Raw genomic sequence first — 13,943 nt, 5'->3', positions numbered from 1 at the left:
TCTTCTTCTCCTCCAGCACTTATCCCTGAAGATTTAGAGATGTAATTTGTTTGCTCCTATGTTGTCTGTCTAGACTACATCCACTCAGATTTTCTTCCAAAACATACACAAGTCTCCAAGGTCCATATTTGGACATGGGACCACTCACTTTGGACAATTTAGGTTACATTCTAAATCCATTCAGTGCAGATGTGGAAGTTAACCTTGTGTACCAATGTTGGTCTCAACTTGGACAATTCATAATTGTAATTTAACACGCTTTTGCTGACTCTCTTCTAAGGTCACACTTAAGAGCATTTGGCAGTATTAAAGCCCATAAAAGAAGTTCTAATTGCTCTCTGGTGCTGTGCAGAGATAAGCAGGTGGGTTCTCACCCTCACACCTTATAAAAAAAATTGGGTTTTGTCTAAAAATGCGACATCCCCAAAGCTAAACCCCTCCGTGCTCCTGGCGCCAGCCATAGATGTCTCTCCATTTCATCTGCACCTTTGCTTTCTCCTGTTTTCAGGGGATGCATTTATCTTAGCCTGTGTCCACGTAGTCTTGTTCTACTCTGACACAACTGTTTCCTAGAAGAGTCTCAGTAATTCAAATACAGCTACTCACAGGGGCTTCCCTGTCAGCTCAAACCCAGGGACCTCGATGCAGATAGTCAGATTTATCTCCAAACCAGTTTGGGCCTTGTGAATGAAGAGAGGGGGGAGCTCAATCTTTCCCACAGCTCCCTTCTAGGGCCCTGAGACTGAGCAGTACACAGCAGCTAAGTTTTCTTCTGGCCTTTAATAATGGGCTACTTTCTCTGCCTCAGTGTCTAAACCCTGCAGAAACTGCCCCAGAGAACTTCAAACCAAATGGGACTATTCCAGAACGTTTTTCCTCTTTTTCTATAAAGATCTGGTAGAGCCTATTACTGTTAATATTTAACATCTTTACAAAACTAGCCATTGGATTTTTAATATAATTTTGGTTTCCCTGCTCTGAGGTGCCTTTGTTCATTATGTTATACAGAAATTTGCACAGCTTCAGGTGGCTGATGTTACACCTGTTCTGAAGACATTCTCTGACCTGCTTTGTTTTTTCTTGTATTTTATAATACATAAGTTTTAGAATTCAGGCATTTCTCCTAATTTCATAATAAACACATTTCCAAGTCTTATGATCTACTGCTTAGAATTAATATCAGAAATTTACATGGGAGGAATGAGAAGTAATGAAGGAGATGTGTAGTCAGTCCCACACTAGCAGTGCTCTGAGTCAAAGCCAGAAACAGACAGATCTGGAAATTATCAATCTTCCAGTGCTCTTAAAGTAGTAGCATATTGTAAGACATTGTGGTTCAAAGCAAACAAAATTTATTTGAAAACTGGTCAAATTTCTGTTCTCAGTGCTTTAACTCCATACAGGTTTTTAATCACCTGAAAGGTCTTCGGATGAAATACAACTAAAATTTTCCAGAAAACCTTATACCCCAGCATTTAGGAGCTGAGACACTGTCTTACACCTATGACAGATGCAGGCTCCATTTTGTTTCCTTCTTGCCCTGAAATAGTTCAAATCTTTCTCATGAATATGACAGGTAGGTGCTACCTGAGTTGGGATATGCCACGATGATCCACATCCCCGGTCACACATGCCAGGACTGTTTATTTGTGCAATAGGCATTGATGCTGGAGCAGGCACTGAATCCTGGTGATCTGTTAGGTAAGAAAGTGCTTTTTCTCACATTGGCTTGGGAAATATTTGCTAACACTTGGAAATGGAAAGCATTACTAAAGGAGAAACTGGTGTCTTATAAGTGGGCCTGACATTCTCTTGGGAGTTGGAAGGCCATGGTTCAACCATCCCCTGACTACTTTCTATTCATTACAAAGCCACATTTCAATATATGGCTGGAAAGACGTAAGTTCAGCAGATTTCTATTGCTGAACATTTAAAGTGGGTAACTGAAGCTCAGGTAGATTTTTTCTAGGAATCTGATGATTTGTCCTGAAAGATGATGGTTTTCCAAAATATGTTAGTCCAACATCTACCTCTTTTCAGTTGAATAAATTACTCAAATAACTTGCAGTACCTGCAGTTTATTGGTAATATTTTTCAAATCAGCTAGCAGAAGAGATGCTAAGGATTTAAAATATGATAATCTGACTCTTTAATTGCTCTTTTGTTTTGCAAGCAGTAATCTGTGAGGATTTTGACATCTCTGGAGGCTTTTTTTTCCATTCACATGTGGATGTTTATGTTTATATACAGATCACCACCACTTGATACAGGCTGTCATGAAAAGCATGGAGCATCCCTTACATAGTTTTAGATGAAGATGTGGGTTTGTCATGTAACCAGTTCTTATCCCATATTTTGTTTTGAATCTTGATGTGATGAGATGTCTGGAAGGCATTGCTGAATGACATGTTTTAAAATTACTAAGTCATTTGAAGACGCACATTAAATGTACTTGCTCTTGTATTGTTTAATGCCCTTTTCCCAACAATAAGGAAACTGTCATGGTCTATTACACCAAGGAATTTCAAGGTTTTCAGCATATGTGGAACTTCATTTCTCAGTTGTGTTTGGTAAAAGAAAGCCTGCTCCTGGTAGCATTTAGATTTAACTTTGAAATTTTTTTTTCCATCCCAAAGGGAGGCAGCCAATGAGTGAAGAGGAGTTCTGTGATGAGAGGGACTGGGAAGCTAGGGCTGTACCACAGCCTGTGAAGAAGGCTGTTTATCTGGTCTTCTTAACTGGGCAAGTCAGTTACAATCAGCAGTGCTTCATGTCTGAAATTCTTGTACTGAAGTAATGCATTTTAATAAATTAAAATAGCTTGCTCTGTCTAAAGCCAGAAAATTTGCTGATGACATAATTGAAGCAAATGACTCCTTCCCTGTCTGAGTAACTGATATCCAATTTTCAGTATAACTAGAAATCTGTAAGCCATCAGTTCCTTATTTTGTTATACAGTAATATTTGAGAACTATGGGGAAAACATTTATGTTTTGAACAGCTTGTTTTTGTACTTAGTGTCACATGGGCATTTTTAAACTAGCTCGTTTCTGTTAATTAAGCCCCCTTCTGCTTCTAGGCCTCCCTTGGTCCTTGGATGCTAAACTCTATTACAGGCAAGTAGCTGAGCCACCATGTTCATAATTCAGCCAGTCTCCCAGAGCTGCCACCTTGCTGTGATCTCTCTGTAGGCCTCCTTTCTATTCATTGTTCTTATTTCAAATTTATGCCTGTTTATCTGTAACCCAGATCCTCATAGTTTTCCTAATGCTTTGCCTCAAAGATCAGAAACCTTTGGCTTCTAGTGAGTATGAGTGACGTGGTGTCCCAGATCTGACTCCAGAATTCATGGTCCTTAAGTAATAATGGATGGAACTCTCTTTACTCTCTTTATTCTTCCTAACTTACCAAAAAGTTTGCAAAGATAAAGAAGGATTCCATCCTGTTCTTTTAAATTCTTTTTCAATGTGCAGTAAACACATCTCAGTGAAATTCTAGATGAAACCAATGACACAACTGCTTGCTTAGCCCCACTGTTACTTGTGTACTAATGTCTTTTTTTTAACATTACTTTTGCTTTGGGGCCAATATCCTGATCAGCAAGACTTCTGCAATGAAGTGTATGCATTTGTTCTGCAAAGTTTCTCTCTTTCCTGGTAGTGCTGGTTTTTGTCTCCAAGCTGTGCAGGCTCTCATGGGGTTGACACTCTCTGGCCTGCAGATGTTCTCCACAGAACTCCCCATCTTCTCCCAAGTTCTAGACATTGTCTTGGCTTGTGTATTCATCACACAACGTGCAGTTTTAGTCAGCCACACAGACTGCATAGATTTAGTAGCCTCCAGTGCTGAGTCCTTTCTGCAGCAGCTCTCACAGCTGCCATAGATGTTCCCCCACATCCTCACTGTGCCCATGCCATGGAACCGTTTCCATTTCTCTGCCTCAATCGGAACTGGGTGGGAGTCTTTGCTTGGGCAGTTCTGGTTGCCTTGTCAAGGTTAAATCTAGGATTTAGGTGTCTCATTTCTGAGCTGGATTTTCCAGATCCTGAAAATCATACTTTTATCTGGGTCTCAGCCACAAAGTTGTAAAACTAACTCACCAAATGTAGACCAAGTATAAAACCCTCTATGTTTTCACTTCTTATTTTGCTTTTTTTTCCCCCCTTACTTTTTCTTTTTTTGTGGGAGGAGTGTAGGGATGGTTTTTTCATCTTTGTGAGGAGAATAGTTTACCACTGGCACAAGTTACCCAGAGAAGTGATGGGAAAACTCTTCTGTCAGGTTTCAAAGAGTTGTTTGACAAAGTTCTTGCTTGATTATTAATGCCACTATTCAGTGATCATGCACGGGGATGGGGTTGGAAAGAGTACTTTTATCCTGCCTGACCTTCAACTGTTAGTAACATGAACTTTGAAATAACATAGCACCCAGTTCCAGCTGCTTCATGCTGTGAGGTGCTTCCTAATGCAGAATGTTGAATGTACTTCTGAAAGCTTCTCACTACAATCCTTGTCTTCAAATATTGACATAATTTAATTTCTTTTGTTATACAGTATTCTAATGACGTGTTGAGACCACTGCATTACCAGCAGGACAAATAAAGTGAGGTCACATCCACAGTGCTAGGTGACTGTTCAGCTGCAGAAGAGATGGCTCAGGGGGTCTCATCAGCATGTATCAATACCTGATTGTGGGGGCCTCCTTGTCCAGAGGAAGGTCACAGAGATGATTGGAAGGCTGGACCATGTCTTCAAGAGACTGATTTGGGATTTTAGCCTGGAGAAAGCTCTCGGGAGGCCTTACAGCATCTTCCAGTACCTAAAGGGGGGCTACAAAAAAGCTGGAGAGGGTCTTCTTTCAAAATTGTGTAGGAATAGGAAAAGGGGTAATGGCTGTAAGCTGAATGGGAGTAGATTCAGATTAGATATTAGAAAGAAATTCTTTAAAAGGGTGGTAAAGCTATGGGACATGCTGTCCAGAGACAAGCTGTAGATGTCTCATCCCTGGAAGTGTTCAAGGCCAGGTTGAATAGGGCTTCAAGCAGCCTGGTCTAGTCGAAGGTGCCCCTGCCCATATCAGGAGGGTTGGAACTAGAAGGTTTTTAAAGTCCCTTCCAACTCAAACCATTTTATGATTCTTTAAGAAGGGAAAGCCAGACTCTTCTCTGACATCAAGTGACAGGATGAGAGTCAATTGAAATTCAGAAAATTATGTGTAAATATAAAGTAGATTTTTTTTTCCCCTTTTGTAATGTAGAGATGATTGAAGACTGTAACAGGCTGTCCAGAAAAGTTGTGGAATCCCCATCCTTGGACATATTCAAAACTCAGCTGGGTATAGCCCTGAGCAGCCTGCTGTAGGTGACTCTGCTTTGAGCCGGGGACTTGGACAAGACAGTCTCCAGATATGCCTGCCAAATTCAAGAGTTCTCTTATTTGGTGAATCTACATTTACAGCATGTATAAAAGAAAGATTAAATAGTAAAAAGGTGAACTTACAACTGAACCCACACATATCCTACTCTCAGCTACGCCTGATCTGTTGCTCAGTATAAGCTAAATTAATGGAAAAATGCCATACTATGGTCACAGGTTAGAATATTATTGCTGGAATAGTAATGAATGGTTATTAACTTTTGCCCATGAGGTGCTCATGTTTCACCATGGTGTGGATCATACACTGTACAAATACAGTTGTAATGTCCCTATCAGAGTAGCTACATGGCTGTTCAAGACAATGGGAGTGACTTTAGGCAACGTGTACTTAAATTTTTGTTTAAACATCATGGCCTGGAAATGGTAAGCACACCCCCACAGGTGGTGACACTAAACAAGCAGTATCAGTCACAGGGAGCTGATAGAGGATGGGTGTTCCCAACTCCTGGTACAGTTCCATCTGATGACTTGATGATAACGTGGCTCTATCTTTGCATTCAAATGCAAAACGCTCATTTAAAATTGCTCTTTTAAATTTTTTTTTTTTTTGGAGGCGGCATAAGGAATGCTATCCCAAATCTTGTGAAATAGTGGTCAAAAGGCTGATGTGTTTCAGCTGTGCTTAGCGCAGAGGCGCAGGAGCAGAGCAGCCGTATCTCATTTGCCCTCCCTCTCCACAAGGTCATTCCAGCAGCTGACAATGACTGAAAGAGAAGCAAGCTTAAGCAGCGTGGTCTTTTTGCATCCAGCTGTTCCCTGTATCTACCCGTATCACTTGGAGATTCCCTGGAAGGCAGGGAATTCCCACATAGTCAAGTCAAAAGTAGTCTAATCTCTGGCTGCCAAAAAAATTGTGTGAAAAAAGATGGAGATGTGAGCATGATCTGAAAGCAGATCACTTAAAAGTAGACCCCTTCATGAGGAGTCATACATAAGTAAAAATGCACATATTAGTGTTCCTGTATCAATTATCTGTTAGGAGCCATTTCTGCTTTTAGCATGTCTGAATGAGAAGAAAAAAATAAGGTGTAATTTCTTGTTTTAGGTTGAGAGACCTGTAGGTATCCTACTGTAGCTAGCTGGGTTTTCAGAGTTGAATGCATTGAGTCATTACAAACACTGGCAGGTTGGGATTTCAGTTCCTGCCCTCCTGTTTCGTATCATGCAGCTGCTGGAGCTGCAGAGCAAACAGGCAGCTGGTGGAGAGCTGCCTGCAACAGCAGCCTCCTACATTCTGCACGTGTTGCTGGGCAGAAGTAACTGAGGACCAGCTGGTAGCACCCTCCTCCTTTCTGGGATGAGTGGGGGGAATATAAATCAGCAGCACAGGAAGAATGGAGGAAATGCTTGTCTTTGTCTGGCTATTGTGGGGCTCTGCTGTTTGCTGCTTTGGTGGGTTGGTTAGCAGGGCTGAATCCAAGCTGCTAGTTCAGGACACAGTGCTGATCCCTCCAGTGAGCCGAAATCTTAAATGTCAAATATCTTGTTAAAAAGCAAACTGAAGGTAATGAATGTCAGTCACGTAGATGATGTCAGTTATTTGCAAAGAAGCAATTATTCAATGCCACAATCATGTGGCTGCAACTTGCCTAAAAGACCACAGACATGGGGGTCAGTAATCATTGCTATCACTTTCATTACAGGTTTCTATGGCAGGCACTACTTTCACCTGCTGCATATGATGATTAAATAATAAACTGTAAACAGCTTATAAACTCCACTATCTGTTCTAGCTCCCTGTACTTTCTAACTGAAAATCTGAAAAAGCTAAAAATTATTTGCAGTTTTGGTTGACCTTCATGTGGACACTTGGGTATTGCAAATGTCACACTGTGTGTGTGCAGAGCTAGCTGAGACCTTTGGTATGATCTCCTATAAAATCTTTCTTTTTTCCTCCTCTTTCAGAAGAAAAGGAATCCATCAGACAGTGTGTTCAACTAAGGATGCCTTCATAGCTTTGAGAGGTGTTTCTTATACTTGTATTTCTTCTTTCTATTGACCAATAAGATTGTCACACCTGTATTTCCTTGCCAGCTTCCTGGTTGATGTGTGCAAGAGATCAGCATCTAGCTTGCTTGACTTTGTTTCTCATGTAGCTGTTATGCAGAGCCAATCCTACTTTTTGCTCTTAACTGTCCTGGCTCAGCCCAAAAAATAAATAACATTCTTATATCTGGTAGATTAAAGTAGAGTCATCATAAAAGCCAAAGAATTACTGTAAGAAGCAGCAAGCTGCATCTTGAACTTTGAGACCATCCTTTTGGTGTTTGACACTGCTATGTCAATGAAACTTGAGCATGAATGCACCATAATAATAAGAATCTTCCAACTGTCTCCTCGAGTCAGTCAGATCGGATTTGAAATAAAACCACCCCGTTTTCTTCTGTTAAATACAGAAAAATGTAGGAATATAAACCTCGTGATACGAGCAGCTCTACCTTTTAACTATTTCAGTTGCAGGCTGTAACAGTTTCTGGGAGATGCCTTAATATTATGAGGCACTCCAGCAAAGTTAGTGGGGTCATTTGTTTTTGAATGTGCATTTGTCTAGCAGAGCCTGGATCTACAGCACTCATGGGCTTTTTAGTTCCTTTGGATTTGGGAAATGAGGAAAAAAAGTTTAATTCAACAAATCTTTTTCAGATAACTGATACATGCCTTGGAAGACTAAAGATGCACAAAGGGGCACATGGTGTGATTCTTGGGAGTGTCCTGTTCTGGGACAGGAGCTGAACTTTGATGACCTTTGTGGGTCCCTTCCAACTCAGCATATTCTATATTTCTATGGTCAGATTAGAAGAATAAAGATGATAATTTAAAAGAAGAAGTGTTAAATTCACAAAGGTCTGGGAAAAATGAAACTGGTGCTTTGTGCTTACAGGTAATTTAAATTGAAAAGCAAAATTGTTCCAGGGATATTATTCTTACTGCACAATCATAAGATTTTCTTCCTGTCACTAATGTTGCTCATGTAAAGAGAAATTACTCTTTTTGCTCTGCAGCACTTGATTCTATTAGCAAGGTGAATCTATTAGCAAAGACCCATCCAGGAAAGTCTCAAGAGTTTTGCCTTCATGAGAGTGTACCATGTTGCCATGTTTCTTTCCTGTTTCCTGTTTGGTGAGCAAACAAACCTTCTGTGAATTCATTCAGTGATCTGGTTCATACTCAGCAGAGAGCTTCCAAATTCTATATGCATCTGTCTTACTGCTTTGTCTAAACATTTTAAAGTCAAGCTCTATTCTTGGCCACTTGTCAAAAGGTCATTTTAAAATTTTTGTACAGGAATGCTAATGTTCAAGTCAGCCCTTAAGTGAATCTCAAACTGAACACTCTTTGCTTTTTCTGACTGCATCAGCTGGTATGATAAATTCAGCTCTCCTTGCAAACTGCTTTTTATAGAAATCTTGCTAGATAAAATGCTTTGATTCAAGTGGAAGATACATTGTGCTGGAGCTGAGTTCTGCAAAGCCTTCTAACCAGTTCCAGAACAGTGCTGCTCTCCAGTTTGCTTGGTTTCACTGAAATCTGCCTTGTGTATGAGTCTCGCCCAGGTTGACTCGCAGAGCTGGTGAGCAGGAATCTCTAATTGCAGTAGCCCTGGGTGTTGGTTCTCTGCTCTGTGGCACCATAGCAATTTGGGAGTGGCTTTGTTCAATTCATAATGAAAATATCCTACTTGCTGCCTTTAGTTTGACTAGGGAAGTAGAAAGTGGAGAGGGGGAGAGAGAGAGAAAGCCTACCTCTGGCATATAACAATAATGATGTTTAAATATTACAGCAGATAAATAACAAAGAGTTTATTTTATCCATGAAGGAAGATAGCCTTTTACCTTCTCTTTGTGTGTTCTGTGTGAGATGGTATTGCATTCTGAATGTGTTGGGGAGACATCCTAATGCAGGAATGCAGCTCTCAGTCAGCAAATCTGAGATGGATGAAAGTTAACGCTGGGTTTACTCTGCTGGTTGAACAGTAGCTTGCAGCTAAATTGTACCAAAAACATTGCTGCAATTCTTCTAACAGGAAATGAATTGGATATAAAACTAAATGCTCCACCCTACAATTCTGGGAGTTTTGTTATATTATTATATAATTTTAAGGTTGTGTTATTCACCAGTTCATGCTAAGTCATGAATTTAGCAAAGATATTAATGAAAGACCCACCAACATCTCTTTGCCCATTTGCTACAGGTGTCAGGGTTGATATTTTGGAAAATAAAAGCGTATTTGGAGGCTGGAGCAATAACACTTGTTCTTGTTCCAGTGAAGCCATCCCTACCCTTGGGCCTATTCATAGGTTCTGCACCACACACCTTCAAAATAACAGTGGAGCCAGATTCAGGCCACTCTTTTCATTCATTCATTTTACATTTTTTTTTCTCAGGCTTCTGCAGAAGGATGAAAACTATGATTTAGGTAAGCCTTTTAGAAGGTGTGGCTGGGGATCCAGAGAGTTATTTGTTGTCAATCAAACATTTTAAACAAAAAAAGGTAATATTTTTTTAAAAAAGTGCTTGATCAAAGACTTGCTGTGTCAAACTGTCATTTTGCAAAAAAAAAAAAAAAATCTGTTTGGATATGAAAAGTAAGATTTTTTGCAAAATTTCTCATTGAAGTAAAAATTTGTTTAGAAAAAGTAATGATTTTGGCTTCACTTCCCCAAATGAGACTGTCACAGAGAATTGCTTGAGCTCTTTCTACTTCTGAGAAACAGCTGAGATCTGCAGTGTGAATCATTGTCTAAGTGGAAGCATGAGTCAGTTGCAAAGTCTATATTTTGGAAAGGACTTAAGGAGTTGATCAGTCTGGTGGGAGATTGGTAAGATGAAATTGGTCAAATCATAATTAGATAGTGGTGTAAGATATAGCATGACATGTGAAATTTGTAATTTTCCATAGAGTCTCCCACTCCTGGTAGAAAATCAGATAGTGGAATTTTGCCTTATAGATTAAATTGGAGAAGTTCAGTGCTCATTGAAGCATAGAGAGGCTTTAATAATTGTTAGAGCAAGAGATTCAAATTTTTGAAATTGCTATTCATTAAACCTGCAACTTCAGGACAAAATGCCACTGAAATCTGGGCAATATTGGACTCAACACGTGGATCTACAACCCGGATTTGCATTTTGTGCCTGCCGTTGCTAAATTAACTTGTGACTTTCTACTAAGTCACCCTCATGTTCTTGTTGATTAGAAACACTTTGTTAAACATGGTTTAGGTGTTTAGCAGTGCACAATAACTACAGCTTTTACCATTTTGAAGGAGTTTGTTTTGGACATGAACCTGGGTCATACCAGAGTTCTTGTGGGGCATCTTAATATGACATCTGCACTTTGAATCCAGTTTTGACTTGGGGCTCTACCATTTATGCCTCCAAAGATGAAATTAAATAAGCAACTGTAAAGGTCTAAAATTAGTTACATAGATCAATGCACTTATGAAACTGTGGGAATGAAACTGTGTTGGCAAACTGTTACTATTACAATAGCAAAAAGAGAAATTATATAAATGGAGATGTGAGGGCACAGGGTGCTCGTGAGGTTGACAGAGCCCCCTATGCCAGAGCTACTGGAGCAGTGTTGTTGTAAGAACACACAGCAGTGGAGGAATTGGCAGGTCACAGCATAGCCACACAAATGTTTGGAAAAGCTTCTCCTTTCGAATGGTAAATCTTAGCTTATCTGATATAATACTGTGCAAAAATTGGCCTAAGCATTGCTGGGGTTATCTAGGACACAGGAGTGATCATACTGTCATTTTGATAGATGAAATGCACTGGGCTCACCACTATGGGTAATCAGTTAACTGCTTAGCCAAGTGCCTTCATTCCTAAACTCCTTTTCAGTCACTGAAGAACTTCCCCTTTCTTCTTGGGTGAGGTTTGCCATAGTGCTGAGTAGCCCTTTCTTTTCCAGGTCTATATGAAGAGTTTCACTTCTGCCAGACATGGTTTTAAGGTTAAGCTGTCTGAGGTACAGCTTGTGTGTCATGTGTTAGTGCTCAGTTGTGTCCTGGTTCCTGTCCGGTCCCTGGGGATTGGCTTTGAACAGAAGCAGCAGCTTAGAGTGAGATCTCATCCCTCTCCCTGAACGACTTGGGGGCATGATGATGTATGTGTTTGTGATTATAACTCTTGGCTTGAAAACAATGTGGCAGGGCAACTTTTTGTTACTGACTCAAGTTTTTAAATTCATCCCTAATTTTTCCCAATTATAGTGATGTCAATATTTAGTAATCTTTGAAATACTGTTCCAGTGGCACAGAATATGGAAATATAGCTCAATATAATGCAGGGGTGTAGCAGGTGTGTGTTCAGGCATCCTGAACAGGATGTGCTGGCGGAAGTGTCCTGGAACTACCTTCCTCTTAATTCCTGCATTTAGCTCACTTGCAAAGCTAATTGGATATAGTTTCTTCATGTAAGCAGTAGCTTGGCTTGTACTTCTACTTTGTTTAATGACTAATCTCTTCCAATCTATATATGTTTAATCAGGAGATGACCTAGGTCAGATAATAAGTCTGCTGCAAATGTTCTATTTGCAGCATGTTCTGCTAAGCAATAGCAAATCTGTTGAGTATTCTTGTAATGCAAATCCCTTTCAAATCACTTTTACTGATGGAGAGAAAATGTGTCAGCTTCTGAGTGGCTGCCTGCCTATTCCTGACTGACTTGATGTTTTCAAGAAGAGTTTCAGGGAATAAATATACCCATGCTATATTTATCCATGATGGTTTCAATTTGTCAAGCTGCTGCTAATTTAAGTTGCAAAGAACTTCCTTTAGTATTAAGCAATTATTTCTAGGTTGATTAGTCTTAAATAATTTGTTCTAAATCTCAGACCTGTCCCACATCTTGTGTACTTTTATTCCTGTTGTTTACTGTTTCTATAAATGCAAATCTCTATATATCATTAAAATCCGATCCATAGATTTCAAATTGCCATGTCTGTCTGTCAGATCTACATTTTAAAAACATCTGTCTATCTATCTAATCTATCTATCTATCTATCTATCTATCTATCTATCTATCTATCTATCTCTATACACATGCAGAGTCCAGAAAGGACAAAGGGTCTTGCCAGAGCAGTGATGCAGAAGGCCTCTTTTTCAGTTAATATTTGGGAACAGTAAATAAGCTTCTTTCATGGTGGTCATTTTAAATATTTGATATCTATTAAGACCACTGCTTCCCTAAACTGCAAAGCCTCATGGACTCTTCTGTTTCTCTTGTGAGGAGTGACACCAAGACTGTCCATCAGAGGATCTTTCTATTGTGGTCATCAGGCAACCCTACTCCTCTCTGTGTGAATTTATTCCCAACCAGTAAGCCATGCCTGGCACTGTGAACTGCCAAGTTGGATGAATCTGGCCCTTGACAAAGGACATGCTGTCTAATTACAGGGCCTAGCGTGATGTCAATGATGTGGTTGGTGCTGGCTGAGATCACTGCTGCTCTGGTGAAGGGGAGGGCAGGAGGTCAGCCCTGCCAGCCCAGCCTGAGGAATGCCTCCGTGCTGGCTCTAATTGTGCTCCTGTGGTGAGGAGCTCAGAAATGAGAGACTAAACAACTGCACTAATCTGCTGTGCTGGGAGGACTATTGGGAGGTTTTTCACATGGTAGACTGTTCAAAAACGCCCCTAAATATACCCACGCTGGGGAATGGCTGTCATCCTGACCCAGGCTATTTGTTTTCTTCTTGCCTGATTATTGAAGATTAATATTCTGCCTTCTTGCCCCCTGTAATATCCTGGTCTTGAGGGAGCATAGGAGACAGCTTATCCTATCAAATAAAGTGATAGGGAATGATTCTTGAATGCTTGATCATTCTTGTCATAGTGTTTGACAACTCTTTTTGTGTTGTAAATGTGCAGTAAGACCTTTGATCCCTGAGCTGGTCACATTAAGTTCACTGCTCAGGCTGAGGCCCTGCTGTGTGTTCAGTGAAGGTTTTGTATCTGTGGAAAAGTATTAAGGGACACAGAGTGCTTTGTGCAAACCAACCTGGGAGGATTGATGTGCTCTGGAAAATAAGCTTAAGCTGTGTCTCTGCAGAGGGAGTGGCATTGCTGTGCAGGCCAGCAGCTGCTGCAGCTGAACGCAGCTTTGCCTTGCCCTGTTTGCATAGCTGGGTGGGTGCTGGAGACAAGGGGAAAGTGGATAGGAGCTTGGACTGGTTTGCCTGCCATGCACAGGGTCCTCAATGAAACACAGGAGTCATCATGTGGTGAAAAGAGAAGAAAGCTGCCCTGTGCTTTCGGTGCCAAAAAGGGAGGCTGTGATGGTCACTGACAGCTCTTCCTGCCTGAATGCACTTTTGTGCTGGAGGAGGAAATGAAAAGTCAGGGTGGTGATACATGCACTTATGGTGTGAGCTTCCTGTGGCGTAGGAAAGGATACTGTTGTTTCCCACCAAACCTCCCACAAACCCTGTAGGAACAACTGCAACCACTTCTGATGTGACTAACCCTGAGTGGCTGCTTAGCAGAGTCCACATTGTGAAGGGCT

The sequence above is a fragment of the Chamaea fasciata genome, unplaced genomic scaffold (assembly GCF_029207755.1).
Source record: "Chamaea fasciata isolate MVZ Bird 193981 ecotype frontalis unplaced genomic scaffold, bChaFas1.0.hap1 SCAF_1, whole genome shotgun sequence".
Classification (NCBI taxonomy): Eukaryota; Metazoa; Chordata; class Aves; order Passeriformes; family Sylviidae; genus Chamaea; species Chamaea fasciata.
This window is presented reverse-complemented; position numbering follows the sequence as displayed.